This window comes from Podarcis filfolensis (genome assembly GCF_964270895.1).
Source record: "Podarcis filfolensis genome assembly, chromosome: 9".
Lineage (NCBI taxonomy): Eukaryota > Metazoa > Chordata > Lepidosauria > Squamata > Lacertidae > Podarcis > Podarcis filfolensis.
The window spans coordinates 25,151,123-25,169,753 of NC_139610.1; the positions used below are offsets into that span (position 1 = coordinate 25,151,123).

The following is an 18,631-nucleotide window of genomic DNA, read 5'->3' on the forward strand; positions in this document are numbered from 1 at the left end:
ATAAGTGACATGCTTTGCTGTTGCACCATAGTTTAAATGAAATGCCAAATGTCTCGCAGGGACACAAAACTTAATTTGCTTTTAAAGCATCAAGAGTCCACCAGACGAAACACATTAAAGGAAGGGGAGTCTTGGAGTCCATCAGTTCAAGATGTTTAAAACTTGTTCACACAATTTCGGCTTGTGATGCGACTGAAAAGAAATTCACTGACGGACAAAGAAAACAAGCTTCGTTAGCTTACGCCTGGCATTTTCCAAACTATTCAGATCTGAGAAACATGGTCACCACACCCCCAAATGGCAGGCAAGTAGAGGTCTTGGTCCTCACCCCACTGAGGGAGAAAGAAGCTGTGGGGACAGAATCAGGGAAAGTAGCAAATAGAAAGGCAAAGTACAGTGGAATATCAGTTCTTGAACGTCTCCACTGATGAACATTTTGGAACCCAAATGCCGAAAACCCAGAAGTAATTGCTTTCATTTTTTAACATACCTCAGAAGTGGAAAGGTTTCCGCTGCGTGTTTTTCAATTTTCTCAGTTGAATTTGCCAACAGCCCTTTGCGCCTCAGTTTTCTAACGGAAGTCGGACGGTCTTCCAGAACAGATTACGTTCGAGAACTGAGGTTCCACTGTACCCTCTTTGCTCTCCACATTTCTCCACTGCTTCTTCTTCAGAGCTGTTGTTGCGTAGCGACTCTGGTTCCTACACCCAGACTGGCTACCAATTGTTGACTTGGCTCCTCACTCGGTTCTAATGATGGGTTCAGGTTCCACTGTCCTGCTGGCCAGAGGAGAGCTGAGGCTTGTACACCCCACTTCCCATTCCCAAGCAAAAGAGTGCCTTTCAAGGAGTTTAATTAAAACAACAACAGGGAAATGGTGCCTGGGTTTTCCATGTGCTGTTTCTTTTGATTTGATCACTTCTGTTTTATTGATTGGGATTCTGATTGTTTTTTTTGTTTGCTCTTACATCTGTAATTCACTTTGAACAACTGCTTTGTGGCATGAAGAAGCAGTGTGCCATGTTAAATACCGGTAGATATATAAATATTCTCCAGAGCTCTAAGCAGGGCTTTTTTTCAGCTGCAACTCGCCGGAACTGAGTTCTGGCACCTCTCAGGTAGAAGCCATTGCCATTCTACAAGAATAAGGGAGGTGTTCATGGTGAGTTCTGGCACCTCTTTTCTTAGAAAAATAGCACAGGCTTTTAAGAAAGCAGCAATGGCTACAGAAAATGTCACTTGCCAGTTTAGGGTGGGCAATATTGCTAAGCTTTACCTTATGGGTCAAGTCCCATTGCCCTCTTTACTAAAATGTCTTTTAAAAAAATATTTATGATTTTCTGTCATATATATTTCAATAGTTTTACAATCATTCTAACATTTCAAAACTCGACTTCCTACTCCTCTTTCTGCGGTTCCTTAATTTTTTATTTTTACATTTCCTGCATATTCTCAACTTATTCTTTTTTTAATCTACTTTAAATATATACTCTTATGAAACTGCAGGCTATTGCAATAATCCTGCCAATGTTCTTATCTGTTTACAGTTTGTTTGTAAATATTCCTTTACAGTGGTACCTTGGAAGTCGAATGGAAAGCAAGGCACGGCTTCCGATCGGCTGCAGGAAGCTCTTGGAACCAATCGGAAGTCACACCAAATGTTTGGGCTCCAAAGAACGTTTGCAAACCAGAACACTCACTTCTGGGTTTGCGGCGGTCGGGAGCCAAAACATTCGATTCACAAGGCATTCCGGATCCGACATACAGCTGTACTAAACTGTGCTGGCTGCTGTAGGAGTGAGATCTCTCACAAATCCCAGTTTCCTTGCATCATAGTTGAGGAATTATTGTGTGCTAGATGCCATATTGAGACAGTGAAAGGTTTTCTCTGCCATGGATCAAATTATTAGCGATTGATTCTGTGATTCCCCTCCATGTGGCTTGTTTCTTGGGATTTTGGCCATCATGGAGGGATTTTTTATATATATATTTAATATGGCCAAGCTAACTGTACCATTCTGGAACTAGTGGAGTTGTAGCTTGCAGCCCAACACTGGCCTCATTTCCTTCAGAATTCCTTAGGCTGAGAAAGCACTGCAGAACACTATTCAAAATCCCATTTCAAATTTATATATTTTCAAAAGGCTTGAGAATTGAGAGTTTATCGAACCTGTCCCAAAGGTATTTGCCACAGTGGATATTTGCCAGCTTAACAAGCAAGCAAGCAAGCAAACAAGCATGATGCCAAGGTATGGGCTTCACAAGACTTAGAAAGCACTTCTTAATTAAATATCATGCTTGTCTGACAAGAAATGTAGCTATTTCACCTCTCTGAGCAATAAGGCAAGGCATTGTGAAGCTTATTCCCCACTCCCCGCAAGAATGCAGCAAGCACGTTCCTTGATACTCAATTATATGCAAAACTTTTTCAAGCAATCCAAGTGGTAAATCTAATCTTGAGGTAATAAAAGCATGGATAACTAATTTCAGGGTCTGGCAGAGAGAGAAATGAATTCAGCTCTGCCATTGTGGCTGTAACTGCTTAAAAATGTTCAGATTACAAGCGGCAATTCCCCTTCTTTCCAAGCCCCCTTCTCTACTCAAATTACTGCAGGACTGAGTCATCTAAGTATTGAAACCTGAACTATGAAGAAAATCAGTTGAATTAAAGAGAACCATCAATAAGCAAGGTATGACAAGCATTCCATATTATGTAAGGCCTTTTTTTTTTTTGCCATAGTACTTGTCATAGTGAGCATCTTAAAATGGGTTGGAAATGAATCGATTGCATCAAGGAATGAAGAGTTAAACTAACAAACATTTAGGTTTTTTTTAAGTAAGGTATTTATTACTTGTTTCATAACATTTAATACAAAAGGTAAAACAATATAATCAAGAAAAAATTATATCTATGCTTAAAAACATACCAAAGTTAAAATAACCTTGAATGTTGTGATACTGTTTTGAATTTGAAAACCTTAAGACACGCATAAGAATTCATCTTCATAAATGTATTATTTGCATTAATAGCAAAAAGTCTATGAATAGCGTTGGGGAGGGGATAATGCGCTAAGGATGAACTCAATGAAAAATGCAGAGACGCTGTAAATAACCGATGACAAGGGCTCAAGGATGTTGATAATATTCAGCATGATTATACAGAGCCTTGTGAGCATGAACGGAACACAGTGAACATACAAATCCAATGTCTGAAGCTCAGATTTGTAGGGGCGCTGAGTAGCTTATTTTATCTCCCTGTCTCCATTTGAAAGCTGGAACTTGAGTTGGTCACTTGAAAGTGATGGAGCCATTTTCTCCATGTCAAAAAGCTGTCAGACAAAGTGGAATGCTTGGTATACCTTACTTATTGGCAGCCCTTTGGTTCTTTCAAACCATTGTCTTTTCATTTGCATCTCACTGTTGTTGGATGGCATAATAATTGTTCTCTGAAAGGTTGATGGAAGGTGCCAATAGTTTTTAGCAGGTCAGGCTCAAACAATGAGCCCTTTTCCATGATTCTGACAAACAGGAATAATACATGGGTACTGCATGTACTGCATGGGACGTGGGTGGCGCTGTGGGTTAAACCACAGAGCCTAGGGCTTGCAGATCAGAAGGTTGGCAGTTCAAATCCCCGCGACGGGGTGAGCTCCTGTTGCTCGCTCCCAGCTCCTGCCAACCTAGCAGTTCAAAAGCATGAAGTGCAAGTAGATAAATAGTTACCACTCCGGCAGGAAGGTGAACGGCGTTTCCGTGTGCTGCTCTGGTTCTCCAGAAGCGGCTTAGTCATGCTGGCGCATGACCTGGAAGCTGTACGCTGGCTCCCTCGGCCAATAAAGTGAGATGAGCGCCGCAACCCCAGAGTCATCCGTGACTGGACCTAACAGTTAGGGGTCCCTTTACCTTTTTACTGTATGCCAGCATAATGGAAAAGTTCATAACTTTTCCATGTTCGGCGTTTGCAAAGTTTGATGAAAGAGGAATAATTTGGGGGGGGGGGAGTCAACTGATCTGATGTAGGTAAACATACTAAAGCCTTCAAGTCTCACTTTATCTGGAATTTATATGGAATTTCCCTCTGCTTGTTTTTCAGCAAAAGAAGGTTTTATTCCACCGCGCTTGACGTCTGCTCCCAACAAGCTTTAGAAAGTTATGTGCACTTTTCAGAAAATGTTGTATTGATGCAAGTTAAGGTCATGTCTTACACCAAACAGATATATAAACAACCTTGACTTGGCTCTCTGTGCATCCTATGTAAATTATGTAAATAAATTCTAAAGCCGAAGGCACTTGTTTTTGTGTGCTGCCTTGACTGTACAGAGACAAACGATCAAGAATAACCTCTGTTCTTTATATACAGGGCATCTTTCCATAGTTGACGTAGACCGCTATCTTGACACAGAGTCCAAAAGATTATGTAAGGAAAACAAAGCAAGGGAAGCAGCCTCCAACAAAGCAACCGTTTGTGAAGTAAGGACACTTTCCTCACCAAGAAAATCTATTTATTACTTACTGCTTTTTCCCCAGGGAGTGCTGAATGGCACACTAAGGAGTAAATTCAAGTGATTCCACTGCCCCACTCCTTATTTTTTCCACATTAAAAACTTAATTCAAAAGGAAATAGGTACCAAAAGACTAGTCGTAATGACAACCTTCAATCAAGGCAATTAAAGTAAAATGTAGTTCAACAGAAATGCCAAATGTAGAATGAAGTGCACTTATTTGAGGTTTGAGAAGGTTCTAACAAATTGAGTAAGGACGACTACAGTATATAAAAGCAATTTGTTGGGAAGTCCTGAGCTGATGTGTTAACTTTTCTATGTGCTACACCTTTTGATACCAAAATTCAATGGTGAGATAGTCTGGGTCTTGGCTACTTCTCATCAAGGTTCCACAAATCAGAATATGACAAGTTCTTTGTGTATTGTCAAATAAGGGTTAATTTTGCATCTGGAGACAACCAGTTTCAGGACTGTTGATACTTTAACAAAAGCTTTCTGCCATACCTTTTTCTACTGCTTTCATCCCAACCACAAATGGAAAAAAATGAAGATAATGACTTTGATCTCTAGCCTTTTATAGAGGATGGGGTGGGCTCAGATGCAACACCAAACCAGTTTCGCATTGTGTGTATGAACCGGCTCTAATTTTTACAAGCATCTGCTTGTGGCAAGCCAACACGTAATCAGGAAATACAGAAAGTTTTATGGTTTAGCCAAATGTGCCAGGATCACAAACCAGCTTAAGTTAGCTTGCTTGGACAAATCATTACGTAAAATCCAGTGTTCGTCTGTGGTCCACTGTAGTTAAGTGAAGCAAACGCTTTCAATATCTTTGTAGAAGGAGCACATGAGATCAAGCCATGTTTTCCAGCACCAAAGCAATTTAATGCTGTATATCAGGCATGTCCAACAGGTAAATCCTGATCTACTGGTAGATCACTGGACGTGATGTTAGAATTCCTGCTCCATGATTGCAGTCATGGGATTGTTGTCTTTCACATGACGTGGTATGTTTTGACTCCACAAAGTGGGAAGTGACGGAGACAGGATGTTTGTGTTACTGTGTTTCGTGAAATGGGATTATTGTCCTTTGTTCTTTTTCTCTTTGCTGTCTGATGCTAGACAGGGAGCCAAGTTGCAGTGCTCTGTGTGTGTTTATACGTAAATAAAGTAGATTAGCCAAAATGCTGAGTTACTGAGGTCTGTTATGCAACTGCACAAACTCTGCAGATCCCTAAGTGTGCCGGTGTCGGTTGGCATCAGTTGCTGTGATGTTCAGGCAGAAGAAAGCTTTTGAAGCTCCTGAATGACCAGGAGGGAGAGAACATGCCAGTTGGGCATGTGTCTCTGCCAGGGTCCTATTGAATGTAGGCTGAGCTCCTGACACGTCTGTGATAGAACACTGGCTCCCCTTAAAGCAGCTCAACAACTTTGGCTCCTCTAAAAAAGCTCAACATTTTTGCCCTGCACCCCCAAAAATGGGGCTTTCCTCCTCCCTTAAAAAAGCTCAACTACTTTGGCCTGAACCCCCCAAAAGTGGGTAGATCACTGCCAGTTGTTAAACTCTGTGAGTAGATCAGTGTCTCTTGGGAGCTGGCCACCCCTGCTGTATATCAATGCCTGATTGCACTTGTAGTTCCTCAGCTTCTTAGATAAAGTAAGGGAGGGGGGCTTTCCCCCTTAAGTATAAGGTGCAGTGACTTTTTTGTGATGCTCTCCCCCCAAAAAAAGACTCTGGGATGTTCTTTATTCAGTGATTAACATTATCTTTCAGCCTTTAGGAAGCAACACCATTCTTAGTCAGGCATTTTTGGCTGCATTTGAAGTTGGCTTTATGTGGAGTTTATATTGTTGGACACCGCCAAGGGGGAGGAAATGTGTGACATTAAACTAATAAACTGGCTTTCAATTAAAGATCAAGCACTGCAACTTTGTATCTTCAAGATCTATACCACTCTTGTTTAGAGCTAAACTGGCTGTGCTTGGATGTAATCTTTATCAAAATGGCAAACACTTAGGGCTGGCTATTAGTTACTAGTTTACCTTGAAAAGATCAATATGGTATAGTAGAGGAAAAAAGAATGTATTGGAACAAACTCCCCAATGAGCAAAGCATAATATATACTCCCAATATCTCTTGCAGCTCTCCCTTACATTACTTATGACATCATTAAAAATAGTCACTGAACCTTTTGCCTGAAACTATCGAAATATTCCCCCAGTGTCTCAGCTCCGTTCTACCCCACCCCCACCCCTTTCAGAATGTGTGCACATGGGAACGCATATGTAGATTGTGTGCAAGTGGAGATTCCCCTGTACCTGGTTAAAACTTGTGTTGTTTCATCATTTAGCCATTTTAGCTATCATTTTTAAGGCTTAACATTTAGGCAGTAGAGCTTTGAAAAAGCTTTTTTAAAAATCATGAGTCACTCATTGCCCTGCTAAATATTATTTTTGTAAGCTGGGGAAAACTGAAAACAAATTTAAATAAAAAATAATTTAAGAAAATCTGAATATACCAATGGGGAAAAGATACAAAGTTGCATTTTGAAGCAGATATAATACAATAAACCATTTAGTCTTCATTTTTAAAAAAGGGTTCAGTAAAAACATAAGGCGCATGAAATGTCAGTCTTTTTTATTAGCAAGAAACCTGAGTTTGCTTATTGTTGCACAGCTTTTCAAATATTGGCACCAATTTAGTTACTGCTACTCTTATTTCTTTCTCCACATCAAATCCTGAGCTGTATTTGCTTTTTATGACAGCCATGGCTGGAAACCCAGACTCACATAGATGGGATGTTGCAAAATTAATCATTATCTTCAGTGCTTTGTTACTCAATGTTGGGAACTCCTTTTTTACTGAAGTCCTGCCACAGAATGAGCACCATTGGTGCACACACTGACACAATGAGTCCAGCCTATTTTATTTACTGCCATGAAGTTGTCCACAATTCCAAGCAAATATTTGCCTGTTACTCCTACATTTATGTTCTTACCAAAAAATATCTTCCACCATTTCATTTAGATCATCATCAAACAGTACATAACAGATGAGCATCTCTATTGCTATCAGTGGAGACATCAAACTGCAAACCAAAGTCCTTCCTCCCCATTTTTTCTAAAAGCTGCTCATTAAGACCCTCTCCTAAATCTTGAATTTGCATTGTCAGAGGATACTACCAACTATAGTAGACACCATATCAATAGAGTTCTTCTGCTATTGTATGGGTTTCTTACATTTTGCGACCCGGTAAGTTACTTTATGGGACACGGGTGGCGCTGTGGGTTAAACCACAGAGCCTAGGACCTGCCAATCAGAAGGTCAGCGGTTCAAATCCCCGCAGTGGGGTGAGCCCCTGTTGCTCAGTCCCTGCTCCTGCCAACCTAGCAGTTTGAAAGCATGTCAAAGTGCAAGTAGATAAATAGGTACTGCTCCAGCGGGAAGGTAAATGACGTTTTCGTGTGCTGCTGTTTCACCAGAAGTGGCTTAGTCATGCTGGCCACATGACCCGGAAGCTGTACGCCGGCTCTCTCAGCCAATAAAGCGAGATGAGCACCGCAACCCCAGAGTCGGCCACGACTGGACCTAATGGTCAGGGGTCCCTTTACCTTTACCTAGGTTACTTTATAGGATGCTAAAAGAGCTTTACTAAAGGACGGCAACCTGTTTATTAAATACTGATTCTTTTACCTGACTTAAGTTTTCTAGAGAAATATTCCATTGGTTTACCCACATCATTCTTATAAACACTTTCTAAGTGGTGTTTCATTTTGCAAGGCAACATGCATTCAATAGGGAGTATTTTCAAACACAAAACACACTGTGGGTGCTCTTCATTGTTCACATCAATGAAACCAAAATACAAATAACTTTCATCTTGTTTTCTGTATTTGCGGCTCCTTTCTTCATCAACTTCTTCTTTGTCATCCTCAACAAGTTCTTGCTTTTTACTAGTACCTGCCAAACTAAAGAATCTTTCCATATTGCTGCTTTAATTTAAGCGTGGGACCCGGGTGCAAGAAACTCTGGAAGCAGAAAACAGTAGCACAGGAGGAAATGTTAGGCTAAAACAGACATCAGTTGGCTATACTTATGGGCATAAGTGAATGCCATCAGTGTTGACACCTGCCTTGATTTTACAGATTTTTTGTATTGTTATCCATTTTGGCCAATGGGCAAGTGGCGGCTGCGTGTGGCCGAGGTTTGCTGCTGCCGCTCATGCTGTGCCACCGCCGCTCTGCTAAACGCGGCTCCTGTGCTTGCCCTTGCGAGTGGCAGAGGCTGTTGGAGGAGGAGCTCACCCCCCAAAAAAGCTTGCCGACCCCTGTGAAAAGGTTGTTCAACCCCCAAAGGGGTCGCGAGCCACAGGTTGAGAACCGCTGATTATTGCGTTTCTTGTACACTGAAAACAAGAGCAAGATGCATTTTGGCCACTAGGAGGCACTGCCATTAACACAAAAGGAAGATTCAGTGCCTTCTTTGTGGGCTTCCCTTTGTTAGCAAGGTTGGTGGGTCACTTTCTGTCCTCTCGTAGGAGAAAGTACAGAGGAACAGAAAGAATCTGAAATTGATCAAAGGCTTGTGTTGTGGTTCTACTTGTAACAAAATAACAAGTAAATTCAATTTGTAATTATTGTCTGGATAAACTACTTTTAATATACCAAACATGGTAATGCTATGGCAAACAAAGTTATATAGTGGTCCCTTGGGTTACAAACACCTTGGGTTACAAACACTTTGGGTTACAGACTCCACTAACCCGGAAGTAGTACCTTGGGTTAAGAACTTTCATTCTTCTTACAGGGTACTGCATTGTGCCCCTTCTTTACTTGGTAATGAAATGTCAGCCAGATGAATGAATCTTCCCTTACCACACCTGCAGTTTCTACAGAACCATCTATAATCCATTCATCTGCAGCTGTTCATAGCACTCACCCAGATGCTTGGGTCTTCCTAGTGGTCAGGGATGCTCAAAACTCTGGATAACCGCCCAGGCATCTGCTAAAAGAATATATCCATTTTAACTTTTACCTCCTAAAAAGTTTTACATGTACCTAACTATCAAGAAAGTACAAAATCCATGGGCTGATGTTTAAAATGCCACTGACATCAGTCTCAACAATTCTAGAGCAAGATATATCATTGTATCGCAGTAGACATTTAACAAGTATTTTCTTATGGTTGTTCCTCCCGACAGGATCCAGAGGAAAGTTGCATTCTCGCCTCTGGGTTTAAGAGAGAATTACTATACCCCTTTGTTTTGGCCACTTAAAGCACCACCAGCCTTAAGAGGGCAAAGCTAAAAAGGGGGAAATCTAGTACCTACAACTCCAAAGACTTTGACTCCAAATACTTAGTTCACACATTGATGTTTATCACTTGGCAACTACTAAATCCACTGATCTGCAAACATCCACGCCAAATCAAGAAACAGACTGAACCATATAAGCACAAAGCTTTTCATATTCATCAGTTGCTGTATTAGGCCCTTTTCCTTTAAATCCTTCCTACTCACAAATCTGGAGGGATGCGGATGGTGTTGTGGGCTAAACCACAGAGCCTAGGACTTGCTGATCAGAAGGTCGGCGGTTCGAATCCCCGCGATGGGGTGAGCTCCCGTTGCTCGGTCCCTGCTCCTGCCAACCTAGCAATTTGAAAGCACGTCAAAATGCAAGTAGATAAATAGGTACTGCTCCGGCGGAAAGGTAAACGGCGTTTCCGTGCACTGCTCTGGTTCGCCAGAAGCGGCTTAATCATGCTGGCCACATGACCCGGAAGCTCTACGTCGGCTCCCTCAGCCAATAAAGCGAGATGAGCACTGCAACCCCAAAGTCAGTCACGACTGGACCTAATGGTCAAGGGTCCTTTACCTTACAAATCTAGCACTGTTTCTTCGTTTTTTAATTAATCAGCCCATGTTCTGACCCTGCATCTCCTACACAGGAACAAAGCTGCCCCTTATCTTACTTAGCATTTTGTGCAACACTGGTACAAGATACTGGCCATAAGCAAGTAGTCTCAAGCAATGATTATCTAGCACCATCAAATTACACGACACTCAATAAAGAGAACTGTGCAAACAACAGGTTGTTGCAGTATTTTGAGAGGCGAACGATACGTACATGCATATACAATATGCATCAAGGGGTTGGGGGCCAATGACTTCTTGGAAAAATGGGTGGTACTGAGGAAGGATTTGAAGAAAAATAGTAACATCATGCAGGCGTCCTTGGATAAGTCACAGACATCAAGGATAGCAAGGAAACACAGGTAGAATTGTTTAGAAGAGAGCTTTGTAAGACAGCACTGGAGGGGAAAGAATCACAGGCAGTGTTGTAATGGGAAATGAGGGCAAAAAGTAGACTGGGGCAAGGTCACTGAGTTTTAAGTAAGGCACTTGGGATGGATACAAAATAGGATGAAAAGTTAGTGTAAGGGGCTCACTGCAAGCTCTGAGGCCAAGAGACAGATTCAAATGATGTTCTAAAGAAAGGATTGTCATTAATTCTTACCTTCTACCTAAAGGAATATTGCTTCCAGTGACAGAACACTTTGTGGAAGGCCTTGCGGGTAAGATGACAAGGGTTTTGCTTTTACTGGAACATACCTGCAACAGAAGAATTAGTTAACTGGCTACTTTTGTTACTATGGCTTTTGAAGAACACAAAGCTAGCAGCAAATGTTTCAACCTTGTAAGTCAAGGCAACTGTACCAAATTTTGTCATAACATGTATCAAAAGCCCACTAATCTGAAGAATTGCAACACTGGTTTTTCATCATGTCACTGCTTGTAGACCAAATGAGGGGGAATGCACCATGGGAATACTCTTAATTAAATCGAGATTTATTGCTTTCTTCCCGATGCTAGCAACCAAAAGGATCTGGGCAGGTGTGTGTTTTAAATTTGAACTCCTGTAGCATTCAAGCAGCATTTTCTGTCAGTTTTTGCAGTTCCAGAGCACTATCCTGACCCTCAAGTTCTACTCTAGAGACGCATACTGCAGAGTGAACATTGTGGGAAGATGCCACAAATGGTTCCTTGTTCCCTAATATCCTCATGCAATATATTTTTAGGACCCATCCTATTTTTTATGATTGGAAACTGTTTTAATGCTGTAACCTGCCCTGGAACCTTAGGGTGAAGGGTTGGGAATGAATGAATATTTATTTCTATTGGTCCAGTGTGATGGATAACAAAATGTAAGAGAGAGAAGACATGATTCTATGTGAGGGGGAAAAGAACTCAAAATATTTTTATGGCAACAAAATTTGCAAATTTTTTTTTTAAAAAAAATTAAATGTGTTTCTTTTTCAATGCCCAGAGAAATTGTCTGAAGGTACCTGATGTAGTTCCAGCAGCTGTAAGCAGGCCTGGCCGTATATAAAGGCCACTCTGAACGTTTTTTTGGGAGAAAGCAGGGTATAAAGCTGTGTGCGCACTGTGCATTTAAAGCACATTTTCTCCCTCAAATAACTTTGGGTACTGCAGCTTTTTAAGGGCTGCTGGGAATTATAACTCTGTAAGGGGTAAGCCACAACGCTCAAAACCCCCTGAGTGTGCTTCTTAAAGTGTACAGTACATATGCAGCCCAAGCATAAAATACAAGGGGACATTGCCAGTCTTTCATACCCAACTCTTAACTTATTTGCACTGCAAAATTAACTCTTGCCGAGCAGTGAAGGCCAAGCCATGCAAACGTGGATACTAGTTAGCCCTTTAATATGTTTCATCCTCTTCCGCCTGTATTCACAGGCTATGAACTCCTGCATTGCAGGGGGCTGGACTAGATGAGCGTTGGGGATCCCTCCCAACTCTACAATTTTACAATTTAGGCCGATGACTGAAGGCATGGGTTCAACGACATGCTTTTTTATGATTAAATGCTCTTTCTTGAATGAAGCTGGGAAACTTAAGGGGGTGCGGGGCATCTATTTTTGGGGTAGATGAACTCCTCATGCGAAGCCCGCCACCCACCCATCTCTCCAAGCCACGGGCATCAATCCAGCGCCACAGTCAGATACACACCGAAATGGCCCTTCCTGGGCCAAGCAGGAGCTCCAGCACGTGTCTCTCACGACAGGATCCGGAAGCAGAGAGCGGCAGCCCTGCCCCGGGTTTCAGTGAGAGGAATCCTCTGCCCCCCTGTGTTGACCACCTCAAGCACGGGACGCTTGAGGTGCGCAATGTTTAAGGGGCTCCGCGGGGAAAAGACCAATTTCAAGGCCAGCTCCACCTCGCACGCGGCCATGCTTACCTCCAACTTCGGTAGGCCCAGCAGCGCCAAGCCACTCCAACCAACCAGCCCAGAAGCTGAAAGGGCGCAAAGAAGGCAAGTGTGCCTTCAGCGGGTTTATATAGCGAGCGGGCAAAGCCGATCGCGCGAGACTTAGGGCCCGGTGCGCGCGCAATGGAGGAGGACGGCGCGAGATGTTGGGGAGTGGGGTGGGAAGAGAGAGAATTCGTCCCTTCCTAGCAAGCGCCTCTTCCAGCTACGTGGTTGATTGGTGGAGAGGAGAAGGCACGTGACTTATCTGAAAGAGAAGGCGGGCTTGACGAGGGAGGTGGGCTCAGCTCTAAGCATAGAACGCTAGAATGCATAGCTGTCAACTTTCCCCTTTTCTTGCGAGGAATCCTATTCGGAATAAGGGAATTTCCCTTTAAAAAAGAAAAGAAAAAGTTGACCGCTATGTAGAATGGGAGAGGTTGGAAGGGTCCCTGAGGGTCATGCAGTCGAACCCCCTTTTAATGCAGGGAACTCGGTCAAACAGGACAGGTGGCCATCTAACCTCTGTGGAAATGGAAAAGGGAGCTGGCGCTTCTTGCTTGAAGAGGGAAGGGCAATGCTGTCCATTATCTGCGCATTGCAGGAGGATAAATATTAAGAGACGGTGGCTTGCAGTCGCCCTGCCGTGTATCCCGCGACTGGTTCCCCCCTCGTGGCATTGGGGAGGTGGGGGTGACAGTTCGCCATTGCTTTGCATTGTGCTATTTGATGCGCAGGTTTGGCCCATGAAATAAGTGGAACTGCAACGTAACAGTACAAGGTGTTACTTTGTTACCAGCTCCGCCATTTCTAGTTGCAGTTTAGAGCTGCGGGAGAGTTGAGCTTCCGCCTATTTCTCTCTGTTGTGTACTGTATCTGGTTTCAGCAAAGGCTGGATCAAGCAGCCTTGCTAGTACAGTATTTCCTTCTTAATCCAGTTCCCCCTTTCTAGATCACAGAGAGTTGGAAGGGACCCTGTTATGTACTGAGCTGAATAGGATCCAAAATGCAGAGTCTGATTGGTCCTAGAACAATAGGACCCAGAAAAGCCCCGCTGTCTAGTTGTGGCCAGAGTAAGCAGGACACCAACAGCGAGACATTTGCACTTGCCGTGAATCACTTCCATGAATGTGAAGGGAAGGTTCTGGAAACACAAGTGCCATCTTGCAACTGGGCCAGGCTCTGTCTCCACCGACAACACTGCAAACATGCCAGTGTTTTGTTTTTTTTAAAGCAACTTTAAAAATCATTCTAGATATTTGTGCACAAGGCCCGGTAAGGCCCAGAGACCATTGCAATAATAAACATGAACACACTTCTATCCTTCATTCAAAATTACCCCATGAACTTTTATGAAGAATACAAGCCATAAATAAAAGCTAGTCGAGCTGCAATTTCAATTTGGAGTCCCTGGCTGCTGCTATTGCATGGATTTATGCTTACCCTATACATGTTGGTCCTATTATACGATGCTGAAAATAGCTCTTAGTATGTCTTCAGCCCACATACTGTCAGTGCACCCCACTATTTGACTTCCACAATGCATATGCCCTGCAATTAACATTTCTAGATTGCCATACACAAATACTGGATGGGAAAAGAGCACATAGAAGCAGTATGTATTTTACAAAGGCAGAAGAACCATTTTGCACTTGTTGTCAACCCTTCAGTGATAATGTGCTATTTTTGTTTCTTAAAGGCCACTTTCAAAATGTTGTTACACTCCTCCTCTTCCCCAAATGGTGGGAAATTTGAGGGGTGCAGAAGAGCAATCCTGTATCCGGGGGTAGATACATCACTGTGCCAAAGGAACTGCCATTGTCTCCAATACTAATCTCAAGGACAGAAAAACACGGCTAGAAACATCCCAGAATAGGGCAGACTGCTCCCCTGTCACAGTCCCTGGAAATATTACTAAAACCTACCAATCAGGAATGGTACAGATGGTCCTGGGACCTTTTCCTGGCTCAACACCCCCAGCACAGTGGGGTGGGAAAGCACAGACAACCAGGCAAAGTGTCACAGGAATATTCAAGAGACCTCTGTTGTACTATCTGCTAAGGCAAACACAAATGTATAAGCATGTCCTTAGAATCACTACTGTAGTTCAAATCCCTCTGGGACAAAAAATATTCTGTTCCCCAACCCCCATGAAAGAGAAACATGCAACTAAAAATGATATTGAGTGGAATATCGCTTCTGAACATGTGAGACTTTAATTTGCTATCAATTTAATTTGCTATCAGTTTAATTGCCCTGAATTTGTCCATGCCCCTTTTTCTAGTTTACTTGAAAAAACAAAAACAGAACAGCAATATGTCTCTTCTATGGTCAATTTATGTTTTATCAATTTTCCAGGAAAGGTGGGGGGAATCATATGTTCCTGGGAAGGATTAATATTTTCTGTAGCATTTCCCTATTTTATATGACTCCAGTGCTAGTATAATTTATGACTTCTTCACTGAATGGGTTGCCAAATTATTATTAGATCACAGCTGCAACCCTATTCAATCTTTTACACCACAGAAGGCAGGAATTTTTTTTAACCAACTAGCAACTGCAATAAAGACAAATATTATGTATACAAAGAAGGTTAGTCTCATTGTGACTCTCTCTACAAAGGCACTAATTTGCACGGGGAATACAACTTTGTTGTTGTTGTTTAGTTGTTTAGTTGTGTCCAACTCTTCGTGACCCCATGGACCAGAGCACACCAGGCACTCCTGTCTTCCATTGCCTCCCGCAGTTTGGTCAAACTCATGCTGGTAGCTTCGACAACACTGTCCAACCATCTCGTCCTCTCTCGTCCCCTTCTCCTTGTGCCCTCCATCTTTCCCAACATCAGGGTCTTTTCCAGGGAGTCTTCTCTTCTCATGAGGTGGCCAAAGTATTGGAGCCTCAGCTTCATGATCTGTCCTTCCAGTGAGCACTCAGGACTGATTTCCTTAAGAATGGATACGTTTGATCTTCTTGCAATCCATGGGACTCTCAAGAGTCTCCTCCAATGAATGACGCTTTGTTTAGAGATAAAGAAGTATACAGGAAGGCCCAAAAAACTTTGAAAGACTACTTTGAAATAAATATGTCAACAGAGGTTGAAAAAAGAGTAATCTGGGACGCAAGTAAAGCTGTGATGAGAGGGTTTCTGATACAACAGAATGCAATAAATAAGAGAAGCCGAAATGAGAAAAAAGATAAAATTTTGGAAAAAATAAAAGAAGGGGAGGCAAAATTGAGAGTAAAGCCAAAGTCACAGGAGATTCTGAGAGAAATAAAACTTTACCAGGTACAATATATGGAATTAATGAACCAGGAAATAGAATGGAAAATTAAACAAATGAAACAGAAGACATTTGAATCAGTGAATAAATGTGGGAAACTTTTGGCTTGGCAACTGAAAAAAAGACAGAAACTAAACACCATTACAAATTTGGAAGTAGAAGGAAAAGATATACATAACCCAAATGAGATTAGAAATTGCTTCCAGAAGTACTTCAAACAACTATATATACAAGGGCCACAGAATGAAATGGACATTGATTGTTTTTTGAAAACAAATGGATTACAAAAAATTTCGCAAGAAAGTAAAATAATGTTGAACTGTAAAATATCAGACCAGGAGATAGAAGGCGCCATTCAAAATATGCAACTAGGCAGGTCTCCAGGACCGGATGGATTGACTTCCAGATACTATAGATCTTTGAAAGAGTGGTTATTGCAACCATTGAAGGAAGTCTGTAATGAGATTTTGGAAGGAAAAAGGGCACCAGAATCGTGGAAAGAGGCTTATATTACACTAATACCGAAAACAGAAACTGAAAAGACTCAGTTTAAGAACTACCGTCAGATATCCTTATTAAATGTGGATTACAAAATTTTTGCTGATATTTTGGCCAAGAGATTGAAACAAGTTTTGATGAAAGAGATTCACAAGGACCAAGCGGGCTTTCTCCCGGGAAGACATATGTCTGACAATTTGAGGAACGTAATTGATATTTTGGAAAAACTAGAAGTGAACATAAACACTAAAGCAGTTCTGATATTTGTGGATGCGGAGAAAGCCTTTGACAATATCTCTTGGAGTTTTATGAAAAAGAACTTACAGGGTATGAGGGTAGGCCAAGGTTTTGAGAATGGTATAGGTGCAATATATTCTGAACAAAAGGCTAAATTAATTGTAAATAATGTGGTAACGGAACAATTGAAGATAGAGAAAGGGACACGACAGGGATGCCCAATTTCCCCATTACTTTTTATTTCGGTCTTGGAGGTCCTGCTGAACATGATTAGAAGGGACCGGTTGGTTAAAGGTATACAGGTCGGAGCCAAACAGTATAAACTGAGAGCATTTGCAGATGATCTAGTCTTGACCTTACAGGAGCCAGAATCTAGTACTAAAAGAGTTTTAGAACTAATTCAAGAATTTGGCCAAGTGGCAGGATTTAAACTGAATAAGTCAAAAACTAAGGTTTTAGAGAAAAACTTAACACCGATTGAAAGAGAGAAGTTTCAGAACGAAACAGGTTTAACGGTTGTGAATAAAGTGAAATACCTGGGGATCAATATGACAGCTAAAAATGGGAATTTGTTTAAAGATAATTATGAAAAATGTTGGATGGAAGTGAAAAAAGATTTAGAAATTTGGTCAAATTTGAAGCTTTCCTTGTTGGGTCGAATTGCAGTTATAAAGATGAATGTATTGCCTAGAATGTTATTTTTGTTTCAAACATTGCAAATTGTGGACAAGATGGACTGTTTCAAGAAGTGCCAGAGAGACATTTCTAAATTTGTCTGTCAGGGCAAGAAACCAAGAATAAAATTTAAGATATTAACTGATGCAAAAGAAAGGGGTGGATTTGCCCTGCCAGACTTAAAACTTTACTATGAAGCAGCAGCATTTTGCTGGCTGAAAGATTGGCTACTTCTTGAGAACACAGACACTTTGGATTTAGAAGGTTTTAACAATGTTTTTGGGTGGCATGCATATCTGTGGTATGACAAGGTTAAAGCACATAAAGCATTTAAAAACCATATTGTCAGGAGAGCATTGTTTAATGTTTGGATAAGATACAAAGACCTATTGGAAAATAAAACCCCAAGGTGGTTGTCACCAATGGAAGCGAAAGCTCAGAAAAAGCTCAATATGGAGGCCAAATGGCCGAAATATTGGGAGATTTTGGAACAAGAAGGAGATAGATGGAAACTTCAGAGTTTTGAGAAGTTAAAAAATAAAGTGCGAGACTGGTTACATTATTTTCAGATAATGGAGGCGTTTAATTTGGACAAGAAAATTGGATTCCAGGTGGAAAAATCAAAATTAGAAACAGAACTGTTAGAACCCAAAACTAAGATTATGTCAAAGATGTATAACTTGCTGTTGAAATGGAATACTCAGGATGAAATGGTGAAATCTGCTATGATTAAATGGGCACAAGGTGTTGGACATAACATTATGTTTGCTGACTGGGAACAGTTGTGGACCACAGGTATGAAATTTACGGCATGTAATGCCTTAAGAGAAAATATTATGAAAATGATATACAGGTGGTACATGACCCCAGTCAAGCTTGCAAAAATATATCACTTGCCCGATAATAAATGTTGGAAATGTAAAGAAAATGAAGGTACATTCTTTCACCTTTGGTGGATGTGCCCTAGGATTAAGGCTTTCTGGGAAATGATTTATAATGAATTGAAAAAGGTATTTAAATATACCTTCCTGAAGAAACCAGAGGCCTTTCTCTTGGGCATGGTCGGCCAATTGGTGTCGAAAAAGGATAGAACTTTCTTTATGTATGCTACAACAGCAGCAAGAATACTCATCGCAATGTATTGGAAGACACAAGATCTACCCACTCTGG

General features: G+C 41.5%; 1 long non-coding RNA gene across 2 annotated transcripts; it reads right to left on the bottom strand.

Moving 5' to 3' along the window:
* Positions 1-7,408: 7,408 nt before the first annotated feature.
* LOC310770299 lies at positions 7,409-12,928 on the bottom strand. Of its 2 annotated transcripts, none has more exons than XR_014552028.1 (5): positions 12,762-12,928; positions 11,019-11,113; positions 9,442-9,507; positions 8,130-8,531; positions 7,409-7,763 (listed from the first exon to the last, which is right to left on the bottom strand). It is a non-coding gene; the product is annotated as an uncharacterized lncRNA (long non-coding RNA). The 2 variants fall into 2 exon arrangements; XR_014552029.1 differs by lacking the exon at positions 12,762-12,928 and adding an exon at positions 12,533-12,749.
* Between the last annotated feature and the right edge of the window lie 5,703 nt (positions 12,929-18,631).